Below are 25,990 nucleotides of genomic sequence, written 5' to 3'. Positions count from 1 at the left end.
CCATGCGAAAATGATCCCAGAAAATGTTGAGGGGCTAAGCTGCCTCTTGGAAACCTGGGATCCAGTTCCTGACCACGTATGGCCACTGAGGATCCTGTGACGCTCTTTGTCAGGATGGAGTAAGCCAGAGCAGCCCTAATATCTGGCAAAATATGGAGGATTCAGTATTTTTTTCTTTCTACCCTGTATTCCCTGTGGTTTCAGCTAGATGCGCGTGTGGAGGTGGAGGAGGAAGGCAGTGGGAAGGATGGCTGTAAGCCCCAGAGAGGAGGGCAAGGGGGAGATCTGCTCTGTGCCGCCTCCCGAGGTGCCACCTCGGCTCCGTAGCAGCAAGAGGCAGAGGATTTTATTTGCATCTATCCATCGCTGTAGCACAAGTGGCCTTCTTGTCGTAGGCTGTAAGCGAAGGAGCCCAGGTGGCTCAGGGCTGGGCCAGCTCGCAGCTGGGAGCCGGGGTGGTGAGGTGGGGTCAGGGCAGCGCTGGAGAGACCTCCAGGCACATCGCCACACCACGCTGCCTCAATGGTCCACGCGATTTGGAAGTAATTAAAGGGACCTTTTTGTTGTTGCTGGAAAATGCCGTGCTGTTGAAATCGGAGTGTTTCCTCTCAAGATGTTGCTTTGTGTCAAGCTATGAATGAAAAAGCAAACAACGAAAAACCCTCGCAAAACAAAACAAAACAAGCAAACCCCAAATCCAAAAGGCTCATTGCTCTGCAAACCCCTTCGAATAGACCCTACAGGTCTCATTTCCCAGAGAACATGTCCCACTGTTTGTAAACAAATCAAACCGGCTTTTGAGCAGATATATTTTATCTTCTCTGTGAGCTGAAGGAACCAGGATATGAGCCTTCGAAAGGCTGGGTTGTAATGGATACACCCTGCCCCTTCTCTCTTTGAGGCATGGGAAAGGTCAACTTTTGTCCTCTAAAATGTGTCACTGCTATAAATATGACTGCATAATTTATTGCAAATTGTTTAGCAAATTTATTGCAAACTATTAATAAACCTCCTTGAAACAGCACAATGAGCGCGTGCAATAAACAAGGAAAATATTTGCTTGATTCAAACCACATTGGATGATGTTAAATGACTGCTGGATAGATACATTTCGAAGGCCTAAAGGGATGAGTGCGACCCGCGGCCGGATGCTGCATCGCTTGCCCAGAGCACACATGTCAGAAAATGTCGGGGAAGTGACCAAACCTTTTTGTCAATGGCTTAGAGCTGAGATAAGCCCCGAGTGTTTAAATTGGCAATTCTAATAGCTACCTGAATCCAATTCAATTCGCAGCAGCCTGGCTTGTAAGGCAATCGGTGATACAGTGTTAATGCCAACTAATCTGATAAAAATTGACACAATGACAACGTCGGGCCATTAGTTACCGGCAGTTTTTATGTCTGTGTAAATCCATCGTGTTTTACAAGGTACAGAGGATTCTGGGAGTCAGGGAATCTTTTTTTTTTTTTTTTTTTTTTTTTTTTTTTTTCAGGGAATCTTTTTTTTTTTTTTGAGACCGGTGGAAATAAAGTGGCTTTGCCGGTGCAACAAACTCATCCTCTTCCCATGTGCGCCGCCTCTGAGCGCGAGAGTGTTAAATGGCAAAATTCATCACAGCTAATTTCTGTTTGCCTTCTATTAGGCTACATTGTTTTGTCCTCAACGTCAGGTTAAATAATGAACCTCTTGGAATAGAGTAAATTAACCTCCACTTTATGTTCATGTCATTGTCAAATGGAAACATCACTTGTACAAATGAAAAAGATTCATTAGTAAAGCTAATGCATAGGCTCCACTCCAGTAAAAGATAAGAGCGATTGAGGCCTTGTCATAATGCAGTGTCGAACTGCTGGCTTGTTATTTATGATGCCTGCCATAATCTTTGGAGATTATTTTCAGCAATGGTAATTAGCACACAATGCATCAGGAACAATTATGGAACAATGTCTAAGCTTGACAGGTATGCCACCCTGCTGCAGGCGAGCTATGATCCATGAGAAATTCAATCAAATCTGCATGCTGCAGGGAGTTTATTAATATTTCTCCTTCCGAGGCAGTTTGAAAGGCAGCTCTGCTTGACCGGCCACCCAAAAATACTTAGCAGCGTGATATGAGTGTGCTCCTTGTTAACACAAGCCTATCTGCACAGAGCCTTCCTATGTGCTTAGGGCTGATTAAAATAATATCTGTGAGTTTGCTGTTCACCGCGGCAAAGAGAAAGTTGCCGCCTCTCCTAGCTGACCACTGGGCCTCACTCGGGGTAGGCTGTTGCTGAAGGAGCTCTGTAACGAAGTGGCAAATTCCTGCACTGACACAAATCCTGTACGTCTGCTCGGAGCAGTGGGACTGTGCTGATTTACAGCTCCTTACATTCCAGCCTCAGAATGAAACTGTCCCCGATGAAGGCAGTTTTCCATTGAATAGCACAAACATGCTAAACAGCATGGTGGTTTCTTGTTCCAGGCACCCACACAGCCCAGTGTGAAGCGTCCCCACAGAGACCTGGGGCACTGGGGAAGGACGTGGCTGTGTGAATGGCATGTGTGCGGCAGGTTAAAGGCTGGTTGTGAGGAAAATGATCTTCCTTTGGAGCAATGGTGGCTATTGGGTTCCTCAGGCACAAGCAGGGGAGACCAAGGGGAGTCTTTTACCTTTGCTGCCTGTTTGAGATGGTTTCTTACAACAAAACCCCAGCCTGTGGCCTGGTGGCTGAATGCAGCTCCCATCTCAGGATGCCCAAACCCAAGGCCCTGTGGTGAGGCTGTGGGAGTCACCAGCTCCTCTGAAAAACTCATGGGAGAGGAGGAGGAGCAGGGAAGTACCCTCTGCAGTGCTGGCTCTGCACACCTGAAGGCCTGGGATATTCCTCCTTCAAACCAAGTGGATTCACAGCAGCCCCTTTCACTGGGCAGTGAAACCTCTCTCCCCAGCCCCCCTTGGCTGCCCTGGGGCTCCACCAGAGGCAGGCAGCAGGAGGCTGAGGGCATTAAAGGCAGGCAGAGCTGCAGTGCTGGGCCTGAAGCAGGCAGAACCCCACAGACACTTAGGGGTGTTGGTGTCAGTGCTAGGAACAGCCGGTGGGATAGAAGTCTTAAATAAGGGAGCCTCAAAGACTACTCTTCAATGCTTTTTCCCTACATTCAGCTATTTGTTCAGGATTATCTCTGCGAAGGGAAGCCCCAAGAAGGCTGTAATTCCCCAATGTCTGCTCATGGTGGGAAGCAGAGCCTGGGACCACACAGTGCCCTGTGGGAACAGACAAAACACCATGGATCTGCTCCGCAAACACTGTGCCTGCACTTGGTAACACGGTAAAACCAGGTGCTTTGTAGCGAGGTGGGGATTGGGCTCTTCTCCCAAGCACCAAGTAGTAAGACGAGGGGAAATGGCCTCAAGTTGTGCCAGGAGATGTTTAGGTTGGGTATTAGGAGGCATTTCTTTACTAAAAGGGTTGTGTGGCACTGGCACGGGCTGCCCAGGGAAGCAGTTGAGTAACCATCCCTGGAGGTCTGCAAGAAATGTGTAGATGGAGAACTTAGAAGCATGGTTTAGTGGTGGACTTTAGTACTGGATTAAAGGTTGGACTAGATGGTCTTAGGGGTCTTTTCCAACTGGAATGATTCTGAGATTCACTTCACAGGCATGGACAGGTGTGGATTTCTTCAGCCTTGTAGATAAAGACATCCCACATGGATGTTCAAATCTTGACCTCAGGGACACCAGGAGAAATCTGTTGGCTTCTACTGAGCAATTCTCACCCGCATCCCCGCAGCCTGATGGTGCCTGGAAGGATGGCTATGGATGACCTCTGAAAGATGGATGGTGCTTCCCCCTTCCTGGTCCTCTGCAGACACCTTGCCCAGCCATCATCCACAAGCAGAAACCCCATCAGTGCAGCACGCAAGCACTTCCTAACAAGACAGACAGAGATCATCCCTGACCTCCAAGTGCCAGCAAACAAGTCGGGGGGCTTGAGTGGCAGATGGAAAGTGGTGGGCAGAGTCTCTGCTTAGCATAACTTAGTGAGGGTAACTTGCCAGCAAGTGTTAAGAAGGACAGGGCAGCTTTTTACTGCAATTTGCAGATTCCTGAGAGCCAGGACCAGCCATCTGCAGTAGCTGTTGGTCGCTGTAACTGCAGATAACTCTGGCTGATCTGCCACGAGTGATCTTGCTCCCTAGGGCTGCAGAGCTGCTGCCATGGGGCTGGGCGTCCTGGCACTTACCAGAGCTGTCACAGGTCTGCTGTGAGCATGTGGCACGTGGTGGTTCTGGCAGGTTCAGTCTTGTGGTCTTGTGCGGACACAGCTTCTGTGGCTACAAGTGATTGTGGTACCTGATGAGTAATTCTTCTGCTTTTTTAAGGAAATCTTCATAGGAACTTTTTGTTTTGTTTTGTTTTCCCCAGTTTTCGCATGAGGATCTTCCAGCCTACTTCTAGAGCTCCCCATGAATACACAGCAGAACTGCAAAAAAGGGACAGAGCTGAGGTGAGGAGATACACAGAGCAGTATATATTTATAAATAAAATATCCTTGTTCCAAGTTGTACTGAAAAATTAAACTACAAATCCAGAGAGCACCTTGGCCAGGTCTTACTTTCTTGGTATGCAGATTGAGAGAACCTCCTGAGAAATACTGTTTAACATCTTCTTTGGTTACTAATAGACTGGGATATACTTCATCATCCTCACTTAATAAAAATACATCAGTCTGCCTCTTTCTGAATACAGAAGTGGAAGTGCTAACTGCATGTTTCTGCCCATTCTGCATCATTATTAATGATTTATCATTGTCATCCTTTAATAGGCTTATATCATGATTAGGTTTTCTTTTGTTCTTAATAATGTTTAAGGATCATTAAGAAAGAGAATTCATGTGCACATGTCACTGGGTGAGGAGACACCCTTAAAGCAGGGGAGCAGTTCTGGGTGGATAGTGGGAGTGTGGGAGGGACGGCTGGTTGCATTTAGCAGCGCCGACCATATTATAAAATCATCAGTCAGAGAGGAATTGTTTCTTTTTGTTTATTTTAACATTATTTTCCATGGGGACTGCTGCTAGGGGCTGAAAGGCATGTCTAAGTTGTTTTTATTTTTTTATTTTTCCTAATGCAAACATTGTTTGGTATTTCTGTTGCACACAAGCTCTTTTCCTTCCTCTTGTTTGGTATTTAAATGTATGGATGGCTTGTGATTAGGAGCAGGTGGAGGGGGAGAGCAGGACAAAGTGATTTTAAGTCACTCCTCTTTTGTGCCACCATCTGTTCCTGGGCTGGAGTGAAACTGAATGCACAAAAAACTGATCGGCACCATAACTTTCCCAAAGAAAATGAGGATGATCAGGAGAATCCCAAGGGACGTGGGCCTGATGGGAGAGGTCACACCCTCCTCCTCTATACCCTGACAGATTGCTGCGCTGCTTTTCTGCTCGGAACAGACAAGCCGCCATTTATTAATTATGGGTTGTTCTGCTGCTGAACCTAAAAATCAGGACCCCCCTGTGCTCGGCGCTGTATTAACACAGAGCTCAGAGGCAGTCATTGGCCCCAAAGACCTTACAGTTTGCATGTAATAATAAAGAAAACAGATGGATGCAACAAACCGACTGCAGGAGCATGAAGTAACCATGAGACAATTATGATCCGTTAAACTATTCAGGTCAGGAAATGCGCTGCAATACTATCCTCAATTGAAACACTAGAAGGATGCTAAATGGGCAGAGGGCAGAGTGTAATGATTAGATTTGGGACAATGGATCGAACGTTCTATTGCAGAGACTGCCACAGGATTTTTAATGACCAGTTGTGATCATGGTTTGTGTTTTACATACTACCCAAGGAAATCCCATCTCCAGCTGCTTTATACCTTCTCAGCGTGCACCTTGCAAAGGCCTGGAGGGCTGGTATTTAACAATTACATTAATTTTGATGAGGTAGCATGCAATAACAAAGCAGCAATCAGCACTGACTGATCGCTGCAGCTCGCACATCCTAGAGTTGAGTATCTCACTTCAGAAAACAGATTTTTCATTGCTGCAGTCATCTTTGCAAAATTACCAGCCCCTCCAGAGACCTAAGAGAACTGGAATTTTTTTGGGGGGGACAGACTCAGGATGTTCCAAGAGCACTTCCTCACCATGTCTGTAGGTCAGTTCAAGGTAAAGGACCTTTAGAGGGCACTGAAAATACCTAGCTGAGCTTCTAGCTTTGGCAGTGATGTCTCATGATGCTGTGGATGTGGCACCTGGCACAAGCAAGCCTAGTGCTTGCTCTGACCCCAGATTTGGTGCAGTGGTAACTGGGCCTCTTCTACTCCTGCACCATCTGCTGCTCATTGCCTGTGACCTTGCCACAACTTCACTCTCTCTTCCAAAGCTGCCCAAAGGCTGTGGTGAAATGTAGAAGTACAGCTTCGCTACCATCTTTTCCACTGGCACCGTTCCCTCAGAGACATTGCAGAAGAGTGACCTGATGGAGAGAGGAAGAGGAGGCCCAGTTCTCCCACCTCATCACCAGCATCAGGGCTACATCTGTCCCAGGCTTTCCCAATTTGATTTGGACAGAGCTTAAATGGAGGGCAGGTTACAAGTGCTGAGCCCACAAACTGGAGATGAGCAAGGTGCGTGCAAGTGTCTGCAGCCATCCTGAGAAGGGACACCCCGAGCTCCGGGTGCCCCCTCCTGTCTGGGCCCTCCTCACTCAGTGCAGAGCAACACTAGGCATGAGAGCGTGGTGCCCACTAGAGAAGACCTCTGTGGACATTTCCATGGGATTGAAGACTGGAAATTCCACCAATCCACTAAGCTCTTGAGCGCTTTCCACATCTGTCCACCTCAAGGGAGTCTGAGGTCCTTCAACATCAGAATGTTGGCTCCTAACAGGACTGCTTGGAAGGTGATGCTGGCCTGAGGTCTTTAATGATGCCTGATGCAAATATCCAGTTAATTAGGACTAAGCACTGATGGCCCTTATGGGCTTTGGATAATTCATTGGTCAGAGCAAAGTGCCTGCCTGTTGCTGGAAAGAGCCTGCCCAGACCGTGGGGTTCAGTGTACTCCAACTCACCTTCTATAAACGTTGGAGTTGGCTCCAGATTATTGTTGCTCTCCAGAGTTTTATGCCTTTTGGTCAGGGACTCAATGGTCTTTAGACACCATGTTGGTCCGCACAGCCCAATCCTGACAAAAACTGTTTAATGCCTTATGCACGTATTAACAATTCCAGCCAGAGGTGCTGAGCTGAAGAACCAAGCTAATTTCATGTGCTTCTCCAACACCCCATTATGACATTTATGACATATTTTTCTGTTTAGAAGGATGATTTTTTCCAGATGCTAGCACATCTAAAACTACCTAATGAGATTTCCACAGATGTAGAGCTTAAAACCATCTACGGTATTTTTATTTTTCTCTCTAAGTGATGATGCTTTCCAACTGAAACATTTCTCGAATAAAGTACTAGAAACAGTTGAATGTGCATCAGATTCGTAGACAGAGGAGATCGTTCACTAGAAGGCAGGTATTGCGATTGAGTCTTGGCTTCTCTGCCACTTGATTTGAAATCAGTTTTATTTTCTGCTTGTTAGGTGTTGGTCAAGATTTGAAGAATTTCAGAGCCAGAGTTTAGGGTTCAGGGAGTACTTGAAAGGCTTTGCAGCTCTTCTCTGCAGTACCACCACCTCCTTCCACAGTGCACTTTCAGCTTTGCACACTGCAAGGCAGCTGTTATTGACCATGTTTTACACTGGGGAAAGACAGGAACAGAAAGATGAAATGACTTTCCTGGGGTCACCCAGAGAGTGTACAGCAGACCTCAGAAAAACACAGGACTCCTCTGTGTTGCTCAGAAAGTCTGGGAACAATTCGCCACCCACACAGCCTGTGCTTGTTACTAGTGCAATTGGAAGCTTGTAGTGTGTCCTTACAGGACTGGTGGAAATAACAGCACTGCCCAATGGGTGAGTCTTCCTCTTCATGAGTGGGAGAAGCCTGTGTTTCCTTGAAAACAGTTGATGCCTTTTTTTTTTTGTACTTTTGTCTTTTGGGGAACGGTGATGATGAGTGGTTGGTTCAGGATGGATTCTACTCCTCCGCTCCCTGCTCTTCTTCCCTTCCTCAGTCTGCTCACTTTGTGGGAGGAAACAAGGCGATGAGTGTTACCCCACCAGAGGAGAGGCAGTGCAAGGTCATTTAGGGTCCTCAGAAGAAAATTGAGGAGCTTTAACACAGTGGATATTTATCTGAGCTCTAGCAAGGGGGGATGTTTATATCCATGCTGGATGGCCACTTTCACCACTTTTCTACTTCAAATTTTTCTTTCCTAATGCCGCTGATGAGATATATAGTTCGTTCAGGATCAGGAAAAACATTTGACTCCATGAGAGCCATTCCCCTTGTGAATACTGAACAATGCAAGTAAAGGATCCTGCATTATGCCATGGCTGGCACTGGGCTTACTGGCTTGGGTGGGATGCCCAGGATGCTGAGACACAAAAAAGCTGTTTAATCTTTCATTGGGTGGGTATAAATCTTGCTATCTACTGCTTCTCTACATTTCTCCTGCTTTCACACAGAACAATTATTATATTCTTTCAGTGAAGAATGACCTCTATTACACTTAAAATAAATTGCAGCATTGTCTGGAAATATTTAAGCTGAATCTCTCTTGCTCTTGTAAGAGCAGAACACCCACAACCAAGGAAGGGAGGCCGGGCTGTTCCAGCACTGAACTCAGCCTTGCAGATGTCTGTCACCTGTTTCTAAGGAAATGTGCAAGTGTTTGGGAAAGAGCTAGGCTTCGTTGTTATTGTGGGAATCTGAAACCACTCTGAACTTTGCCCTTCTATCCCCTTTCCAATTTTTTTTCCTTTTTTTTTTTTTTTTTTTTTTTAAAAAAAAAAAAAAGAGAGAGAGAGAAATTGCTAGGCTCGTACTTCACTAACTGGTTTGCATTAGGGCTCTATTCTGCAAAATGCCAAGTGATCTCAGCTCCTGCCCAAGCCGAAGTTGCTAAGGCCCTTGCCAGAACTGAGCCATGACATTGAGATTTGGGCCATGAGCTAGAAGTCAATCTCCAGCTCATGTTAACCGATCTCTTCAGACAACGCCCCGCTCCTGGCTTGGGAAGGGTGTCGCTTGGCACGACACATAGTATTAATACATAAGAACAGACTGTACCTGTAGCAGCTTTTCATTCCTGGGGCCTACACCTCTTGCCTTACCAGGCAGTGTGCTGGGCAGGATGGCAATGGAGAGCATGCCTCCTACCTGCTGGTGGGGGCTGCAAAACAAAAACCTCTTCAGCCCTCATGGAGAAAGCCAAAGGCTGGATGCCTGCAGAAATGGAGTGGAAATCTCAAGTTCCAGACTATGGCTATGCTACACCTTTCCACCTTGCACCTACAGCATGCAACTCCTCACTCCTCTCCATCTCTAACATTGCATTCCTTCACCCCCTGGCTTGGCACGGCACTGTGCTTCTAGAAATGTGGAAACCTTAGCAAGCAGAAAGTGTGGTATGATGCTTATAATCAGGAATCTTCCCAAACTCATGCTTCTGTTGTGAAGGAGTCTGTCCTTCTCAGCCCTAGCAAAATCATATCTTGCAGGAGCTGCTTTCCAGGCCCCAGATTGTGTGGGCAGAGCTCAGCCGACTCCACCTCTTCATGGGGAGCACACTCTGCAGAGCTGGATGTTGGTTTACAGGCGAGGCGCTCCACATCAGGCACAACCTCATGGACACCAAGCTTAAAAAATGAAGAGCAAGATCAAGACAATCATTCAAAAGCTGTATTGGGTGGGACTGCCAGCTGAGATCACGTAGGATCCAGAAACCGGTTCATGGCCCAGCTAACAAAAGGAGTACGGGTTTGCTTGGAGTTAAAATCAGCTTGAATATCTGCCTACCACTCACTCAGTGGAATGTTTTTGGTGTTAGAAACCATCTTGAAGAGGGTGTGAATATTGTACACCTTTGCATTTTGTGTAATAAAACAGTTCCTGGTCAGCTACCCTGTCAGTGAAGAATTATGCATCCACTGCTTTGCATGATTAATCAGATGTCAGGATGTGTGTGCTCTCCCAGCATATCATCCCATGGCAGGCAGCAGCGCATTTACAAATGTAGAAAGAAAGAAAAAAAAAAGCAATAATAGGAAAAAGAATTATTTTTATGTGTACTTGTCTTAAGACATATTTTTCCATTCAGTAATTTGAAAAAAAATAACCATCTGGAAAAAATCATATTATGGACAAGGCGTGTCATGACATTTACAGCAAATATTTTTGCTGCTAGTATCAAAACCAGCTCTTTGCTCTATCAAGGCCTGAATATTCATACACACATAAATGTTCAGTAAATAAAAGGGCCTCTGCAGAAACTCAGTGCTGGGCAATCCTGCGCTCTCAGCATTCACATTCTCATTTGTTTATACTTCTCCCAAAACCATATTTTTTGCGTCTCAGATGTAAGTGCCTGTAGTTACTTTCCCTTTGCCCTTCCAAGGCTCATGAGAATGACAGTAAATAGCACAACTGGTGTAAGTAAAGGTATCAAGAGTTTATGAGGTTATCAGCACAAATGAGGCAAATTTTCCAAAAAAAATAACCAAGATGATTTATAATCATGGGCAACCTTGTTCAGCCAGCAGAAGAAATGAAACATGTGCCACGTGTACAAGGTTTTGAGAGGGAGAAGAGAAGGAAACCAAGTGGCTAGAAGGTGGCTGGAGCCTCACCACAATGTGCTTGGGCCCTGCAAGCCGACCTCGGTCAGGGGTTTGTGGGGTTGAATGATAGCTCCCTTCTCTTTGGCACTCCTCATACTGAGGAATAAGGGGCTCAATAGTTTCCATGCTCCTTTTAAGTCCGGAGGCTAAGATATGGTTTACAGGAGGTGTAAGCCTTGTACAATGTCTCTCCATGTAGGCAGGCTGTATTCCTGGCACCTACTCTGGGAGCTCTGCAGGCTGTACATCGCACAGGCAGCTCTCTCCTTGGGGCACCCAGAGAACATTCCTGGGGTGTTGCAGTCTGGTATACCTACATCCACAGCCCTCTCCAAACCAGCAGCTCTGAGGCTACCGTTTCAATAAGGAATGTGCCCTGAAAAGGTGAACGGGAGTGGGATGTCAGCTCTGTTAGGGTGGCAGAAGGAAGGAAATTATGTCTTTGGCTTACTGAATAGGGACAGGGCAATGTTGACACTGACAGCCAGGTGTTCCCAGGGTGTTCGGATGCACAGGTTTCCCTAAGGCTAACCTCCGCCTGTCGAGAAGTTATGCAATGTGGACTGCAATGTCCACAACCACTTGTAATGTCCATTTAGCACATGGACTGTAAATGCATATACATCATAGGCTTTGAATGTCCCTCTAAAAATGTAATCTAAACTACTACATAAAACTACAGAAGCCATAGGGTAGTATTTATGTATTTCTTTATTGTAAGTGTTATCATGCTTTTAGCATCTAAAACATGCTAGAAATTGTTTTGCACAGATTTTGAACATAACCTATTTTAAACAATGTATATTGCAAATATTACAGTTAATTCTAAATATATTGCTTTTTAAAATCTCCTGAGTACTGTCTCTTAAAGTGCCTTCATGAAACATGGAGGCAGCAGACAAGCAGCTGTTCCATTTAGTCCAGGCTCAGAAACCCTGGATATACCAAAATCTCCTTGAGATGGCAACGTGGTAATTCTTAACCACAGCATGTTACTGCTTTGACAGAAAGGAAGAGTGTTTCTTTCTCTGGGAGGAGGGTCAGCTGAAATGAGTCTCCTTAACAAAAATCAATACTCCAAAATTTGAAATCAGTTGATGCAACTATCTGCTATTCAACTGGCTTATTAACAGACCCGACCAATCAGCTCCGTGTGCTCCCTGTTGCCAAGTTGCCTCCATAAACAAATTGATTAATTGATTTTTTTATTTTTATTTTTTTCCCAAGGCCTTTTAGTGTATAAGCAGGTCAGGCAGCTATGATTTCATTTTGCTCATCTACTCAGCACTGGCTTTGTAAATCAGTTTGGAATCCCAGTTCTTCATCTCAGAGATCAGCAGTGTCATCTGCAAACTCAGGTGGAGAGGTGGCCCCAAAGGGAAGCTTCAGTTCCCTGGGAAGATGGGGGCTGGATTTCAACGTGAGGCTGGAAACCACCCACCCCTTCCCTGAATTTGAAGCACTTGGGTCAGAACCCATCCTTACGGCTTCAGGTTTGGGTTGAAACTCAAAAACATTTTTATTATTTATTTTTAATTTGGATTTTTCTTCCAGCTGTTTCAGAGAGACCTTGACTGAAAATCTGTTTGAACAGGCTAATATTAACCTGTTTTTATAGCTTGAGACCAAATTCGAGTGAGAACAACTCGTGAGATCTTAGAGATGTCACACACAGCCCTAGGCCTCAGTCTGCTTTTAAGTCTCATTTAATTTCACCTATACAGAAAGGCTACCATCACAGAGAGTTGTGGTGGTCTTATTGCTGGGGCTGCATAAAAGCTAGGTCTGTTTTGCTCTGTGTGTGTCTGCCTGAGAACTCGCTGCTGTGTTTCTGAACCTGCGCTCCCAGTGCCAGGCAGAAAGTCCACCAGTGTCAGCCTGTCACAGTTTCAAAGTCAGAAAACAGGAATACTCACCCAGTACCCGAACAATGCTCAACAAACAAACCACGGGCAGAGATAGAAAGAGAGGAAATCTAGAGCCTTCACTGGGTCAGCAATAAGAAAGGAGAAACAAAGGGCCAGGTCTGGAGTTGGCATAGCAGGACAGGAATGAAAAACAACCACCAATACATTTATATCTCCTTAGAAGTGGGGAAGAAAACCTACTTTTAAATGGAAATGGAGATATAGGCTGGGCTGAATGACCCACAGCTGCCTTAAGTTGGTAATGATGCAAACTGCTTGCATGCAATCCTTTTTATAACTTCCTCAAACCCATTTTCTCTTCCTCTGATTCCACCCTATGTGATAGCCTATCTTGAGAGGTAAGAAAAGCACCTTGCTGAATGGCCTTGGAGGCTTGTTATCATTAGCAGAATGCTTAAATCCTTCAAAGCAAAGGTTCTTTAGGCTGCTATTTATTTATTTACTTAATTAGTGCTAGTTGTATTGAATGAATCCCCCATCTTAAAGCTGGAAGGAAAGCAGCTATGTTCAAGGACATAGCTACTGCAGGCCCAATGCAAATGGCAATCGTCCCTGTGGAAATCTGTGAAGTTACTGCTAGTGTGTGCCTTGACAGGTTGTTAATGGGGGAATGCATTAACCCAAATAGATGGTATTTTAGGAGACTGGCGAGATGGGTTTGTGTCTACAGGATGTCCTAGTAAGGAGATCAAAGCCAATTGTTTTATCCAAAGTCTAGAGTGCTTTTAATGGTAGAAATATATATTTTCTATATCTGGTAACACAATAAATTGGGTATCCACTGGGTATTTGGGGTTAAAACAATAATTTGGCTATGTTAATAATTTATATGCTAACACTTCAGATATTTCTTGATATTTCTTTCCTTTCTTTTCCCCTGTACACTATGTAGAATAAGCAATCAGAAAATGCAGTAGTATCTGTACTGTTTAGGAATGAGTCCCTCTCTGCCTCAGTCTTTTTTAGTTTTCCTTAAAAATGTCTCTAAAAATGTCTCTCTTTTTTTTTTTTTTTTTTTTTAACTCTTCAATTGAATGCAAACTGAAAAGCAACAAATAGAGAGCTGGGGGGAAAAAAAAAAAAAAACACAAAAAAACAAACCACACAACAAAAAAATGGTAAGGAAAAAATTGTGGAAGCATCAGTCATTTCATCACACTTGATGGTAAATGAAAAAGAGCAAAAAGCAAAAGCCTTAAACAAAAACACCCCAAATATTTCAAAGTGAAAAGTTTTGGATGAAAAATGATGAGATTTTTTTAAACAGTCTTTCTATTTGTTTAAATCCGTTCTACTGCTATCAAGTTAGCTTAGAAACATGGGTGTTAGAGTCAAGAGGTTCAAAATTCAACCTTTTCAACAGAAAATTGAATTTCCAGAAGGATTTCATGGTTTCTGGTAGAGCAAGATTGATGCTTTTTGGGAGTTGAGGTTTGGACTAGGTGGGGGGTTTTAAAGCTGAAATCTTGCACACTTTGTTTCTGTTGATTTTTGGCTCCACAGCAGCAAGCATCTTGATCCATTATCTCAATTTGCAAAAACATCACAAAAATAGTTGCTTTAATGAACTCTTGGTCCTTTTCCCATTTTAAATTAGATGCAAAACCAAAATACCAGTGGCTAATTCTGTTCTTGGGATTTCACCCTGAATTTATCCCAACATTCAGAAGTGTTAATCTTCAAATATTTGGCTTTTACCTATCTCCAGTCAAAATATGTTTCACATGACTTCATCGCTTAGCTAAGTAAATTGAAGGCAATTAATTGTTTGTTTCTTTCTTTATTCTCAAAGTAATTAAAAGTTAATTCTCTCTGTAGTTGAAACAATACTATGAGGTGGAAAAAAAATAAGTTTTTTATTACTACCAAGGGTTTTGTTATTGATCCTAACAATACAATTATGCCTGTCTTCAAGGCGATTCAAGGTAATAATGTCCTTTCTCTGTGGATTTGAGGTCTCACCAAACATTAATTGAATACCTCACCTAAGAAAAAAATGGACTAAAATTTGTGCACTACAGTGTATGTTAGTATTTCATCAGCTGTACATCTTGGCAAACTGGGGAGTAATATTGCCAAGGGAGATCTATAAGCTTTGCTCTTTTGGCATCCTTACAGCCAGCCAAAAGAAGTTGTGCAATAACCCTAGGGCTAGTGCTGGTGCTGCCTTTGCCTTCAGCAAGACCATGCTGATGGTCTAAGGGCTGGTCTGGATCCCGCCAGCTGGGACAGCCCTGGGCTGTGCCTTGTTTCACACAGCAGGCAGGACCCAGAGCAGAATGCAAAAGAAAGATGACAGGCCTGTGTGTGTTTAGGAGGGAAATGTCTTTCTGTATCCCTCCATCCTTTCCCAGGTTGCCAGCAACAGCATCAGACCATCATTGGGACATGACATGGCTTACCCCTCCTACCGCATGACACAGCTCCGGCCTTCCCTGGTACTTGCTATGTTTTTCTTCCCTCTTGCCACTTTGACCCTCATATACATATTTTTACTGTGCTGGAAATTTCTTTTATATAGCAAAGAAAGGAGCTTTGAAAGGTCCTTTCAAATGCCAGAACATCAGAAACAGTGGAGAAATGTAGCATGACATTCAAGTTTAGGCATGTTTATCCTTTTACTGCATTTTTCATCTCTAGAGGAAAGAGGGACCTTTCAATATGGGTCTTGTTGGGTGTTCATTTTCTTTTCAAAGGTAGGGTACAAGCTCTGCCATCCCCAGCAGTCTATGACTATCCCTCAAAATATCAGACAGAAAAAAACACCCATCATCATTAATCTTAAACTTTATCTCTGATTATTGCGTCAACAAAACAACCTTTTCTTATACCACCCTTTGATATGCTGGACATATGTCAGAAAGACATGGGCCATCCATATCTTATCTTACATTAAGAAGAGTTATCCACAAATGTACCTTCATTACTGCGACAGTCATGTCAAAAAGAATCGATTTATTGTCAACGCATCTAACCTAACAATGTTAATGGACTCTTCAGACATCTTCTCCTTCTCATTTGTTTCCTACATGCCTATCAAAGAGACAAAGCAAGATAGTTACCAAGCTCTGGGGAGTGGTGTGTGTATGTGCTAAGAGAGTCCATGACAGCTCCTTGGGCTGCCTTTAATGAAGTGAGATGGGCCTAGAGGAGGAGGCATCGGGGTGAGGTTTCTCTAGTGCTAGGACAGGCCTAGAGTGCTTCTGCTGCTGCTATATTTTCCCAAACTTTAACATTTCTTCTGGGGATTAGTTAACAATGAGGTTGGTTGCTCTATTGGTTAGCAGTATGTGGAAAGCATTTACCCATGTTTCACCTCTACGTATCTATTTGAGGCTCTGATGCAGCCAGAGGCTTAGGCCGGTGGTGCTCGGTGCTGCTGTGAAGGATAGATGTCCTCTGGAACTGTCAGAAGGTGAATGAATGTTTGATATTGGGCAGAAGTGTTTTCTACATTGTGTCCTTGCCAAGTCAGTCACTGGGAAACCTATTCTGAGAAAGGCTCTGCATTCCTATTATGAATGAACTCACTTTTTGCCAAAGTCTGACTGGCTGTCTGGTGCTAATCAGTGGTAACAGGATGACCTTTGCAAGTGAATAGAGCAAAAGGCAATTTGTCTTATAGAACTTGTACAACTGTTATGTTTAATGAAACAACATGATTATAATCTTCCCACAAAGGCACATAAACAATTAAAGTAAATCTCCCTCACATGTTGCTAGGTGTTTACATAACTCATCCTTCTCCCTTATCGAATGATGTGTACAATGCACTCCTGACTTGCAGAACTTGGATCGTATAACTTTAATCAAACCTGATAAACAAATGTGTTTCCTATAATGCTGGAACAGCGTCAGCACAAGTCAGCACACGTTTATTTATGCACCCAGGTTCTGTTTTAAAAAAGGCTTCCAGTTGCCAATATGCAATATTTAAACAACCGGGGGGAATGCAGAAACGTATGCTATTTCTAAGAGTGTAGATACTGCTCACTCGGTGCCTGTTATAATATTCACTTTGTCCCAGCTGCCAGTTTGGGGCTTGAGTTTGTAATCTGAAAGATGATTGAGAGGGCCAGGTTGTTGGCACCTGTATTTTTTACTTCAAGTCAAAACTATCACAAGCTTATTTGTTTACAAGCATTTAATAAACATGCACTGAAGGTGGAATATGAAAAGTTTTGCTGTCCACCTTGACACTGTGCTGAGCTTGGTTCATTCAAAAGTCATTTCACAGGGGCTGAACAGAATGACAAAACTGCTCATAGAACCTGAAGGTCTCAGTCTTGAAAGTTTTCTTTTACTTTCTGTTTTTTTGCCTTCTCACTTTATGTGGGAAAACTACAGAACTTACTTTCAGCGGACAGGAAAAAGTGTGTTAATGTGCCAACATCAAGTGAATTCCACGAGTCTTCTATTCATTAAACTCCCAGTTCCTCCGCATATAATTTATGTCAGTTCAGTTATGCTCCTCCAGGGTATGCTACTAAGAGAAAAAAAGTAACCGATATGTAGCCAAAAAGAGGTGTTTTTGGCTCCAGAAATCAACTTACACCTACTGACAAAGGAAAAACAGGCATGTTTTGCCAAAAAAAAAAAAAAAAAAAAAAAAAAGCCCACAAATAACCAGGCCTATTTTTTTAAACCCTGCAATTAGAAGGCATAACATTTACATTGTTCTTTAGAGATTCCCTTTTCATAGCATACACAAAACATTTCTCCATGATCTGCCTTGTACATATATGATCCTGCTCATAACATCTAGTGGTGACTTCATGCTTGCAGAGGACTGCTCGGTGACGAAGCTGAACCAGACCTGGGGCCCAAATACAGCACGGCAGCTGGGAGCAATCAGCTCTGCCCCCAGAATTTGACTTGGGCTCACTGATAGCGAAGCTGCCTATAGGATACTGCAAGGCAGAACGAGTCCAAAATTCCTAGTCTAGTAGAGTAATGTTAAAAGCAAAGGGCTAAATTAATTCTGCTCATGGAAAGTACTTGCACTGCTAGTGAAACTTTGAGATTGCTGTTCCTCTCTCCCCTTGCTCTGGCCCCCTCCCCAAAACCAGTTGGGTCCTCCTGGGTTCCCTTGAAGGCTGATCTGGGGGCTGGGGAGAGCGTGTGAGGCTGATTCGCTTGGAGGCATCAGGTTGCACAGTGCCCTGTGTGAGGCTCACTCTCTAAGTTAATTATGCTAATTGGAGCACTGAGATTCCTCAAACCTGCCATGTTCAATACGTCTGCTTCCTCTTTGGCACAGCCCAGACCCAGCACAGTACGAGACCCTCTGCAGCCGTATGGATGCAGGAGCAGATTTTTACTTGAAGAGAGGGTCTGGCTGCTGGTCTGCCCTGTGATGGGAGGGAGAAGGTTCAGATGCTGTGAGAGTGTCTGAACTTCATTTCTGAGGTCCTGCCTGGATCTGTGTCACTTCCTCCATAAATTCTGGCAGACTCTAAAGCCTCCTCCATAAAAGAATGTGAGTGATGGAGAAACTCTGAAGATAGGTTCTGAGTGGGTGGGAGACTTGATTAATTGCAATGTCTGACAAAAAGAGAAGGACATATTTTAAAGTAACAACAAGGCCTTTCCACCGAAATAAAGTAATTCTTAAATCTGCTCCATTACATGGGCATTAATCTCCACTCCCTCCTAGAAAGCCAGTGGAGGTGATGAGGGCTGGTCAGAGGAAAGCGAGACCAGGATCTGGCATGTAAGCTCAGAGAAGCAAGGTGAAGGAGAGGAACATTTTTCCTTTCTCCAGGGTATTTCATTGACAGGCATCGGAATAAACCTTTCCTATTGAAGCAACATGCCACGCTCCAGCCTCTATAGCCTCTTTTCCTGTCTTGTGTGCATTTACCTCATGCCACCTACACAAATAACAATTTCAAACTAAATTCATAAAGTCAAGTTATTCTGACTTTATGGTTTTAGTATGTGGAACAATCATGTAAAAAAATAAAATAATGGAATGTAAATTTTCAATGCCATCTCCATTTATTTTAGGGGAACTCTGTTATACAGCATAAAGGAAACTATATGATGAAGAATTTATATCTTGATGTTGGAGTCCCCCTCCTTTCCTACATGTTCATTCAATAAGCAGCTACTAAAGGGGTGGGTGGGGGAGAACCTTTCTTACTTTTCTTAGTTGTGTCCACAGAAGTCCCATCTCTGATTCCTCATGGGAGGAACTAAGGAGTAGCTCTTCATAATGTTTAGAGGTTTATAGAGCTGGAGACAGTGAAAGCATTTACTGTTAATGGGTAGCATCATTGCAACAATTGTCTGTGCTTTGAGAAGTTACATGGGTAAGTCTCACTGAACATCAAATCCCATTCCTGTGGAAACAGTGGTGTAGACTGCTGAAGCGAAAAATACGCTATGGAGGAAAAATGTGTTTAATTTCAAGAAACCTTACCCAAACATGTACAGGTTAAGAGGTTAGAGTCCTCTACGGTTTAAATGCCATTTACCTTGCTAAGGTGCCCTGGTTTTGATTTAATTTTCTTTTAATGCTTTTAAGGTAAAGCTGGAGATAAAAGAGCATGGTTCGGAGATCATTGGTGTCAATGGGAATTGCTTAATTCACTTCAGTAGGCTTTGGTGTCAAACTTAAATGAAGACATCTCATGAATTGGGTTGCAATCTACAGCCCACTGAGGCCAGTGGAAAGACACTAATTTCAGCAAACTTTGAAGAGGACCCTGAACACCAGACCAAAACAGACTATTGGGGTGGGGAAAGTTAAATGCATTTGCTCAGTCTTGAGGAGTAAAGTTTAAAAGCATATTCAGAACAAAAACCTGTTTTTAATGAAAGTCCATCTGTCATCAGACAAAACCCCATAGATTTCAGTGGAACTAATCCCAAATTGATGGAGAGTCAATATGGCCAAATATCTGAACAGCACTTTCTCATTCAGTAATTATTAATCAAAATATAATCTCAGAACTGACTTTTCAGCTATTAAGATACAAGTTCAGAATGAGCTTCCCCTGCTTGTGCTGATGATACGGTCTGTACTGAACATGCCAAAGGAGCTATAGAAGAGTGCTCTCCTTTAGCTGTTAATCAGCTTACCAGTTCTTGCACAGAAAATGCTGTATTCTGGACTATGATCCTGGCAAATAACCAAAGGGGAAGTGGATTTTCAAATGCTTATTTTATTAATCTTTAAATATCACCTCGCTAGGGCTCCAGGTGCTGAGTGGTTTATAATACTCTAAATTGTAATCATGGATAATTTTTAATCCTGTGCATACGTTCCCTACTGTAACTGAATGGGGATTTCGGATACTGTAAAATGCAGAAGAGCTGCCTACCAGATCTGTTTTTCTGCTAATCCATCAAGTCCTTGAATGATTGGTAAAATACCGTAAGAATCTGAGAGCATTTAAAAGGAGGAGAAAGACACAGAATCACACGTTCCTGCCCCCAGCACATCAGCCAAGTGGGACCTAATCCAACCACCCCCTGTAGTTAAATGAAGAACTTGACTAATTTTTGGATCAAACCCAGGTAGCGCACTGCCTCACATTAAGAGCAGTTCCACTTATCTTTGAGTTGTGTTTTCCTTACTTTGTTTCTGTACAGCTAGCTATTTGCTTGAGGGCTGGAGGATTCACAGAGCAACAATGTTTGAGTTTTTCACTGCTACTATCTTCAGTTTCAGGCACAGTTTTACGAGGAACTTGGGAGCTTTGCATTATGACATTAAGTTTATTAGGTTGGCACAAGAGATATTTACAGAGGACTTTGGCTCACCCTCTTTTCAACATTTATTAACTCGGGTACAAGGCACAGCCCTGATTCACCCATTGACTGTGGCTTTCTTCCAGCAGAGGGAAGCGGGTATGAGTGATGATTTTTAAATTGCGGAAAGCATTGGATATAGGTCTGTTTGATTGAGGAGTAAGTGTTGGCGGTAGAGGAATGGGTCTGGCAGCTGGCAAGGTTTGGGGAGACGGGAGAATTTCACTGCAAATTAAATTATAAGAGGATCTATGTGATAAAAGGAAGCCTCCTAATGGAGGTTAGTGCTCATTCCCTGTGAAGAGCCATCAAGGTTTGGATGGCTGGCATTTCTAATTCTGTTAAGTGTCAAAATCGATGCTTGATGGGTCTGTGGGAGCCAGGCAGTGGGCACGCCTATGCTGAAATACCAATTTGGTACAAGAAAGGATTCAGGAAGGGACTTCCCAGAATGAAAGAGTGAGATGTGTCTTGAAATTTAATTTGCTTAATAAGGTTTTAAAAGCATTAAAAAAAAAAAAAAACTCTAAATAGCAAGGCCATTTCCACCCTCCTAAAATAAACCGCGAGCTTCGTTTGCAGTTTTCCACTTGTAAGCGACACATGTAAGCAGAGGGCCTGTTGTTGCAACCCTGGAATGCTCCCAAGCAAATGATGCTTCTTTATTGAAAGCAAATGAAGAAAAAAGAGAATCTGTCAAGGAGAGAGAACGGTTTAATTGGATTAAAACCTATGAGCATGTACAGTAGGGGAGGAGAGAGCTCCTCTATCCCCGATTCCTGTGGAGAAGGCGAGAAGATTACTGGGGGGTGAAGCGGGAGCTACGCAGCACAGCAAAAGCAGCCATCCAAAGCCTGGAGTTAGCCAGTGCAGGGGCCCCGGAGGAATTGCCGGCTTCTCTTCGGTGGCTGGGGAGTTCTCCCTGGAAAAGGGTGGCTGGCAGTGCTCATTAGAGGTACCGCGGGTCTCCTCCGGCACTGAATGCAAATTACAGAGCAATGTTTGTGTTTGTGGTTCATTAGCAGTCAAGTGGTTTGTCCAAAATACATTTTGCTTTTTCTCTAAAGGGACAGCCTGTAGATTCAAGCCTGAGATGTCTTATGCATTTCAAATGACTTACTCCAGCCCTGGTCTTTCATCCCCACACTGTTATTTAAAAGAACCCTGAGTTTTGGATTCCTTTTCATCGGCTCTCGAGGAAGCAGAGACTTTACAGGGGAAGGTAGAGCCGTGCTTTACAGCCAAGGTGGGAGGATGCAAAAAGTCACCTGGTGTCTTGCTCTTGGGTTAAAATTCGGACAAAGAGGATCTTCACAAATTCGAAGTCTTATTGCAAAGCCACAGCTAATGACAGTCCAGAGTCAAACCACTTTGCCAAAATATTCCTGAGATCTTGGGCTGCTATCTCAGTATTATATCCCATAGATGAAATTTCTGAAGGGCTCAGCGTTTTGGATGCTCTGCTCAGCTGTGGGTCCACAGCCTTGCAAAAGTGGGTCCTGAGCTGTCTCTTGGATAATGCTTGGGGCACGTGGAAGACCGTGCCAAGGTTGCAATTCTGAAGTCTGGATGTTAACATAGCCTGAAACTTTGAGGCTGGGGTGTTGAGTTGGCCCTGAAATGCTGCTACCCAACACCCACCCCGTGCCAGCAGAAGGGACGGAAAGTAAAACTTGGCTGGGTGCTCGCCCAGAGAGGCAGGGACAGGGAAGCGAGGAAATTCTGCAGGTCGGGTGGGGGAAGGGGCTTTGACTTGAATACGAAGAAGCATTTGGAGCCAAACCAGCAGCAGATTGTGGTACCTTCTTAATTCTGTGAGCCACACATGAATGACCTTTTTGTCTGCCTCCGCCTGCCTGCAGTGGGGGGTTCCCCCCCTGCCTTTCCCCACCACACACACTCATTGATAATATACATGTGCTAAATAGGATTAACTCTCCCTCATCTGCATGAGTTGTTCCTCTCCCTTGCACCACTCAACCCCCTCTCCCCTCCCGCACCCTTCAGCCCCCCAGCTCCTTCTGGAGCTCCATGTGGGCCTTGTGTGGAGTTTAGCTCCCTCATTGTAGGGCAGCTGGTAATGTGAGCGGGGCTGAAAAGCCGGCTGTCAGGCTCAGTGCTCGGGAAGAATAGGCGGACGTCTGCTCCGCAGCTTTCCCTTTGATAGACGAGGATAATCCCTGCTATGAGAAGACTGAGTCAAATGGAAAGGGAGAGCGAGTCCGGTGCCCTCCCACAGCCCCGAAGCTGCACAAATTGCAAATCCTGGGATTTGAGGGGGGGGACAGCTCATCCCACTAAGCACCTTGTGATGGATCCATTTCTTCCCGGAGAGGGGAGGGAGGCAGCTAAGCCCTTTTCGCAGCCTGAGCAGGGAATAGCTCTTTTCTGCCCAGGAGCTGTGGGCAGGGTGCAGGAGACAGGACCGTGCTCCCTCCCCTTGTGCTTTCATCAGGCAACATTCCTGGCTGCCACTTGGAGAGCTGGGACATGGGGTGGTGGACAGGATGGGAGTGAGTCCTGAGGGAGATTCAGTGGTGTTTGAGGGCCTCCTAGGAGGCCAGGTCACAAGACCCTACAGCCAGTTTGGGAACAGGATGAGGGGAAATACTGCTGTAGAAGTAGGAGCTGAGTTTTTGAATCTCAGTCCCAGTCTGTGATATGTGAGGGGTTAATGGTACCCCACCTGTTAGGGACTGTCCCTAGGAGGCAGAACCTCTGTTCAAGGTTCCTTTCTAACCATGGACAGTCTGGCAGCTGGGTTCCTGTCCCTCGGGTTGGTGCCTTACCTCAGTCAGGTTGGGTGTTTGTGACTAGATCTCACTTCCTAAAAAATGGCTTTGAAAAGCCTTGATTGAGATGTTCATCTGTCAAGAAATGGTGACTTAAAACAATCAGGAGGGAGCCTTGGTCTTTTTTGCATGAAAGTCATATGGGGCTGGCATTCCTTAGCGTGTACCCAGAGGTTTAGGACAATGTTCAGGCAGGATATTAAATAACTTTATTCACTGATGTTACACAAAAATCTATGGTTTAGCATTTGGGCCAAGATTACCATGTTGCTTGGTAACACCCCTGGCCCACTGAGAAAAGAAATGGGGCAGAGCCAGAACAAGAAAGGACAAACCAGTGAGAGGCAAACATGGCTCTTCAGCTGAACTACAAATTTCTTCTGCATGTTCTGTTAACTCCATTTACCCACTCTGGGTGCATCCAGTTCTTAAGATGTACAGAGTTGAGTCCCAGGTTTAGGTCTGGGTTAAACACCTTGTTCCCTCACCTTCTTCAACACTGAATATTTACCTGTACTCAAAGAACCTTTCTGATGCAAAAACATCAGCTTCAAGACAGGTTTCCTGCAAGGTTTGCTAAGCCCCTGCTTCTAGCCCGGGAGGGCACTGTGGAAAGCTGCTCTCCCTGCATTTTAGGGCCTGCTCTGCCAGATGGAGTTTGAAAATGGAGAGGCAGCACAAGCAAATGGGTGGCACTGAGTGAGCGCTTGAGAACCTGGAAGGAACTTTTGTTTTCAGTTCAGCTTTCAAAAGAGGCGAAAGGCCAAAGACTTTTGCATTATTTATTCCAACCCATTTTCCCATCCTTACTTGAGGCTCAAACAAAAGTGGCCCATGCCGAGTCTTGCAGATGGATTAGCAATCAAGCATACAGCTGCACATACCTGGCACTCAAGCGCTCGTGCTAGCCAGCCTCCTAAGAGCCGATCTCATTTTTGCTTTTTGGGTGCGGGAATGTGGGAGTGGGTGGAAGGGCCAGGATGTGAGAAGCATCCACAGATGTTTTACAAGAAGGAAATGAATCTATAGTTTAGGCAATCTGATTTACTTGAATCTCCAGATTGTTTTCTTGGAGGGTTTGGATTTTATTTTTCTTAAGTTTCACTGGAATTTCTGATGGAGGTTTGGGCTGTAGCTTATTTTGTTAGAATTGATTTTCCCATATCACTTTATATAGCCTTTGTCTCCTCTTCTTGAGGCCATCTTGATCATCTGGAATTGAGGCACTGACCTTTCTGTAGAAGCAATGAGAAATATGGCAGCTTGCCTCCAATATAAAAGTCTTGATAATCATTAACACTTTCATCTTTATCAACATCAATATACCTTAGAAGCATTTCCCTAATTAATTTCAAAATGTTGAGCTTACTTATGATTAAGGACCTACCAATTGAATACGAGCTAACTACAAGCAGCTCTGTGTATCACCTTGCGCTATTAATCTAAGGGAGCAATCTGCCGGACAGCAATTTCTCCACCAAAGCAATGAAGAGCTTGAAATACTGTCAGCAATTCAGGTAAAATTTGTAGGCTAGCTACAACTGTGAGCTTAATGCTGTTGAAAGGCTTGCATCTGAAACCTGGCTGACAGCAGGCTCAAAACCTCACGCTCCACATATGGTTCCACCTAGCATGGACAATGAGTGCGGCAGTGGCTGCCAGGGTGGAGTGAGATTTCAGCTGAGATTTTGGCTTTGTTCAAATCCAGACACTTCAAAATGCAAATTCAGGGAACGTGAAATAGAGTAAGTTGGAAACAAAAGGCAAGGGGCTGGATTTGCCCGAGGAATGTGATGTGGAGAGGTGCAATGTGGCTTCATGGCAAGGGGTTTTCTGCTGGCTTTTAAATGCCCGCTCCAACAGAAATGCTTTGCCACAGGTTGTACTGAGCAAAGACTATCCTCCGCCGGGTTTGAAAGACAAGCTTTATGAGGTGCATAAGGTGCTCTTTCTGCAGCCAAATCCCTGTCTTTGTCCAGGTGTTTTGAACTGAGGTCAACAAAATCTTTCAGGAAAGATGCTGCATGCCTGTATGCACACACCAAGTTGTAAAAATCTGTGAAACTTTCATGGAAAACTAATGGACAGGCCTCCCAGTAATGCAAAGCAGCCTGTGTTCTGTTTGCACTTGGAAAACTTGGAAATAGGAGTGAGGTCTGTGTTGGCACAGGGAAAATCTTGAATCCTCACAGCCAGCAGTGCTGGCAGCCGGAGATGATCATTGTCAATAATATGCAGGAAGATTGAGCTCCATTGTTGCGGTTCATTATTAAATTACATAATTTTCATTTTTTCCGTCCTTAAGATTTACCACTTAAAATGGTTTGTCCTGTGCAATCAAATGTGATCCTTGAGCCTCAGCTTAAAAAACCAATAACAATAAGCACTCTGTAGAATGGAAAAATAGAAAGAAAATAAAGGGACTATATAGTAATTCAGTTAAATGTGAGTAGAATCTAGCAAAGATTTAAAAACAAACAAACAAAAAAGAACACCAAAAAACAAAACCAAACTGAACTGCATCTAGATCACTGCTTTGGATGCACAGATATAACCTCTTGGTGTGAGGGTCAACCTAATCTTCTTACCCCAGGGAGAAATTCCTCTGACATGGAGGTGGGTATTGGGAAAGACAATTTTCTCAGGTTCCATACTAGCTGTCTGATGAGAAATTTGGTTGTAATTTAATCTCATCAGAATAGTGTTTTGCAATGGACTTTAAGTTTTGACTTGGTGGCTCACTATGCCTCAGCTGGAAAGAGGTAACTTATAAATTTTAATTAATG

General features: G+C 44.1%; 1 long non-coding RNA gene across 2 annotated transcripts in view; it reads left to right on the top strand.

Annotated features, from left to right (window-relative positions):
• The first annotated feature begins 4,440 nt into the window (after positions 1-4,440).
• The window catches only part of LOC118173958, a 46,401-nt gene continuing 24,851 nt past the window's right edge, over positions 4,441-25,990 (top strand). Inside the window, exon 1 of one of the 2 annotated variants that reach the window (XR_004754472.1) lies at positions 4,441-4,490. This is a non-coding gene — a long non-coding RNA (uncharacterized LOC118173958). Of the gene's footprint in view, positions 4,491-12,973; positions 12,993-25,990 lie in introns of those variants that run through there. The other variant, XR_004754474.1, reaches the window with a different exon arrangement.

This window comes from Oxyura jamaicensis, chromosome 13 (genome assembly GCF_011077185.1).
Source record: "Oxyura jamaicensis isolate SHBP4307 breed ruddy duck chromosome 13, BPBGC_Ojam_1.0, whole genome shotgun sequence".
In the NCBI taxonomy this organism is placed as follows: Eukaryota; Metazoa; Chordata; class Aves; order Anseriformes; family Anatidae; genus Oxyura; species Oxyura jamaicensis.
This window is presented reverse-complemented; position numbering and strand designations above follow the sequence as displayed.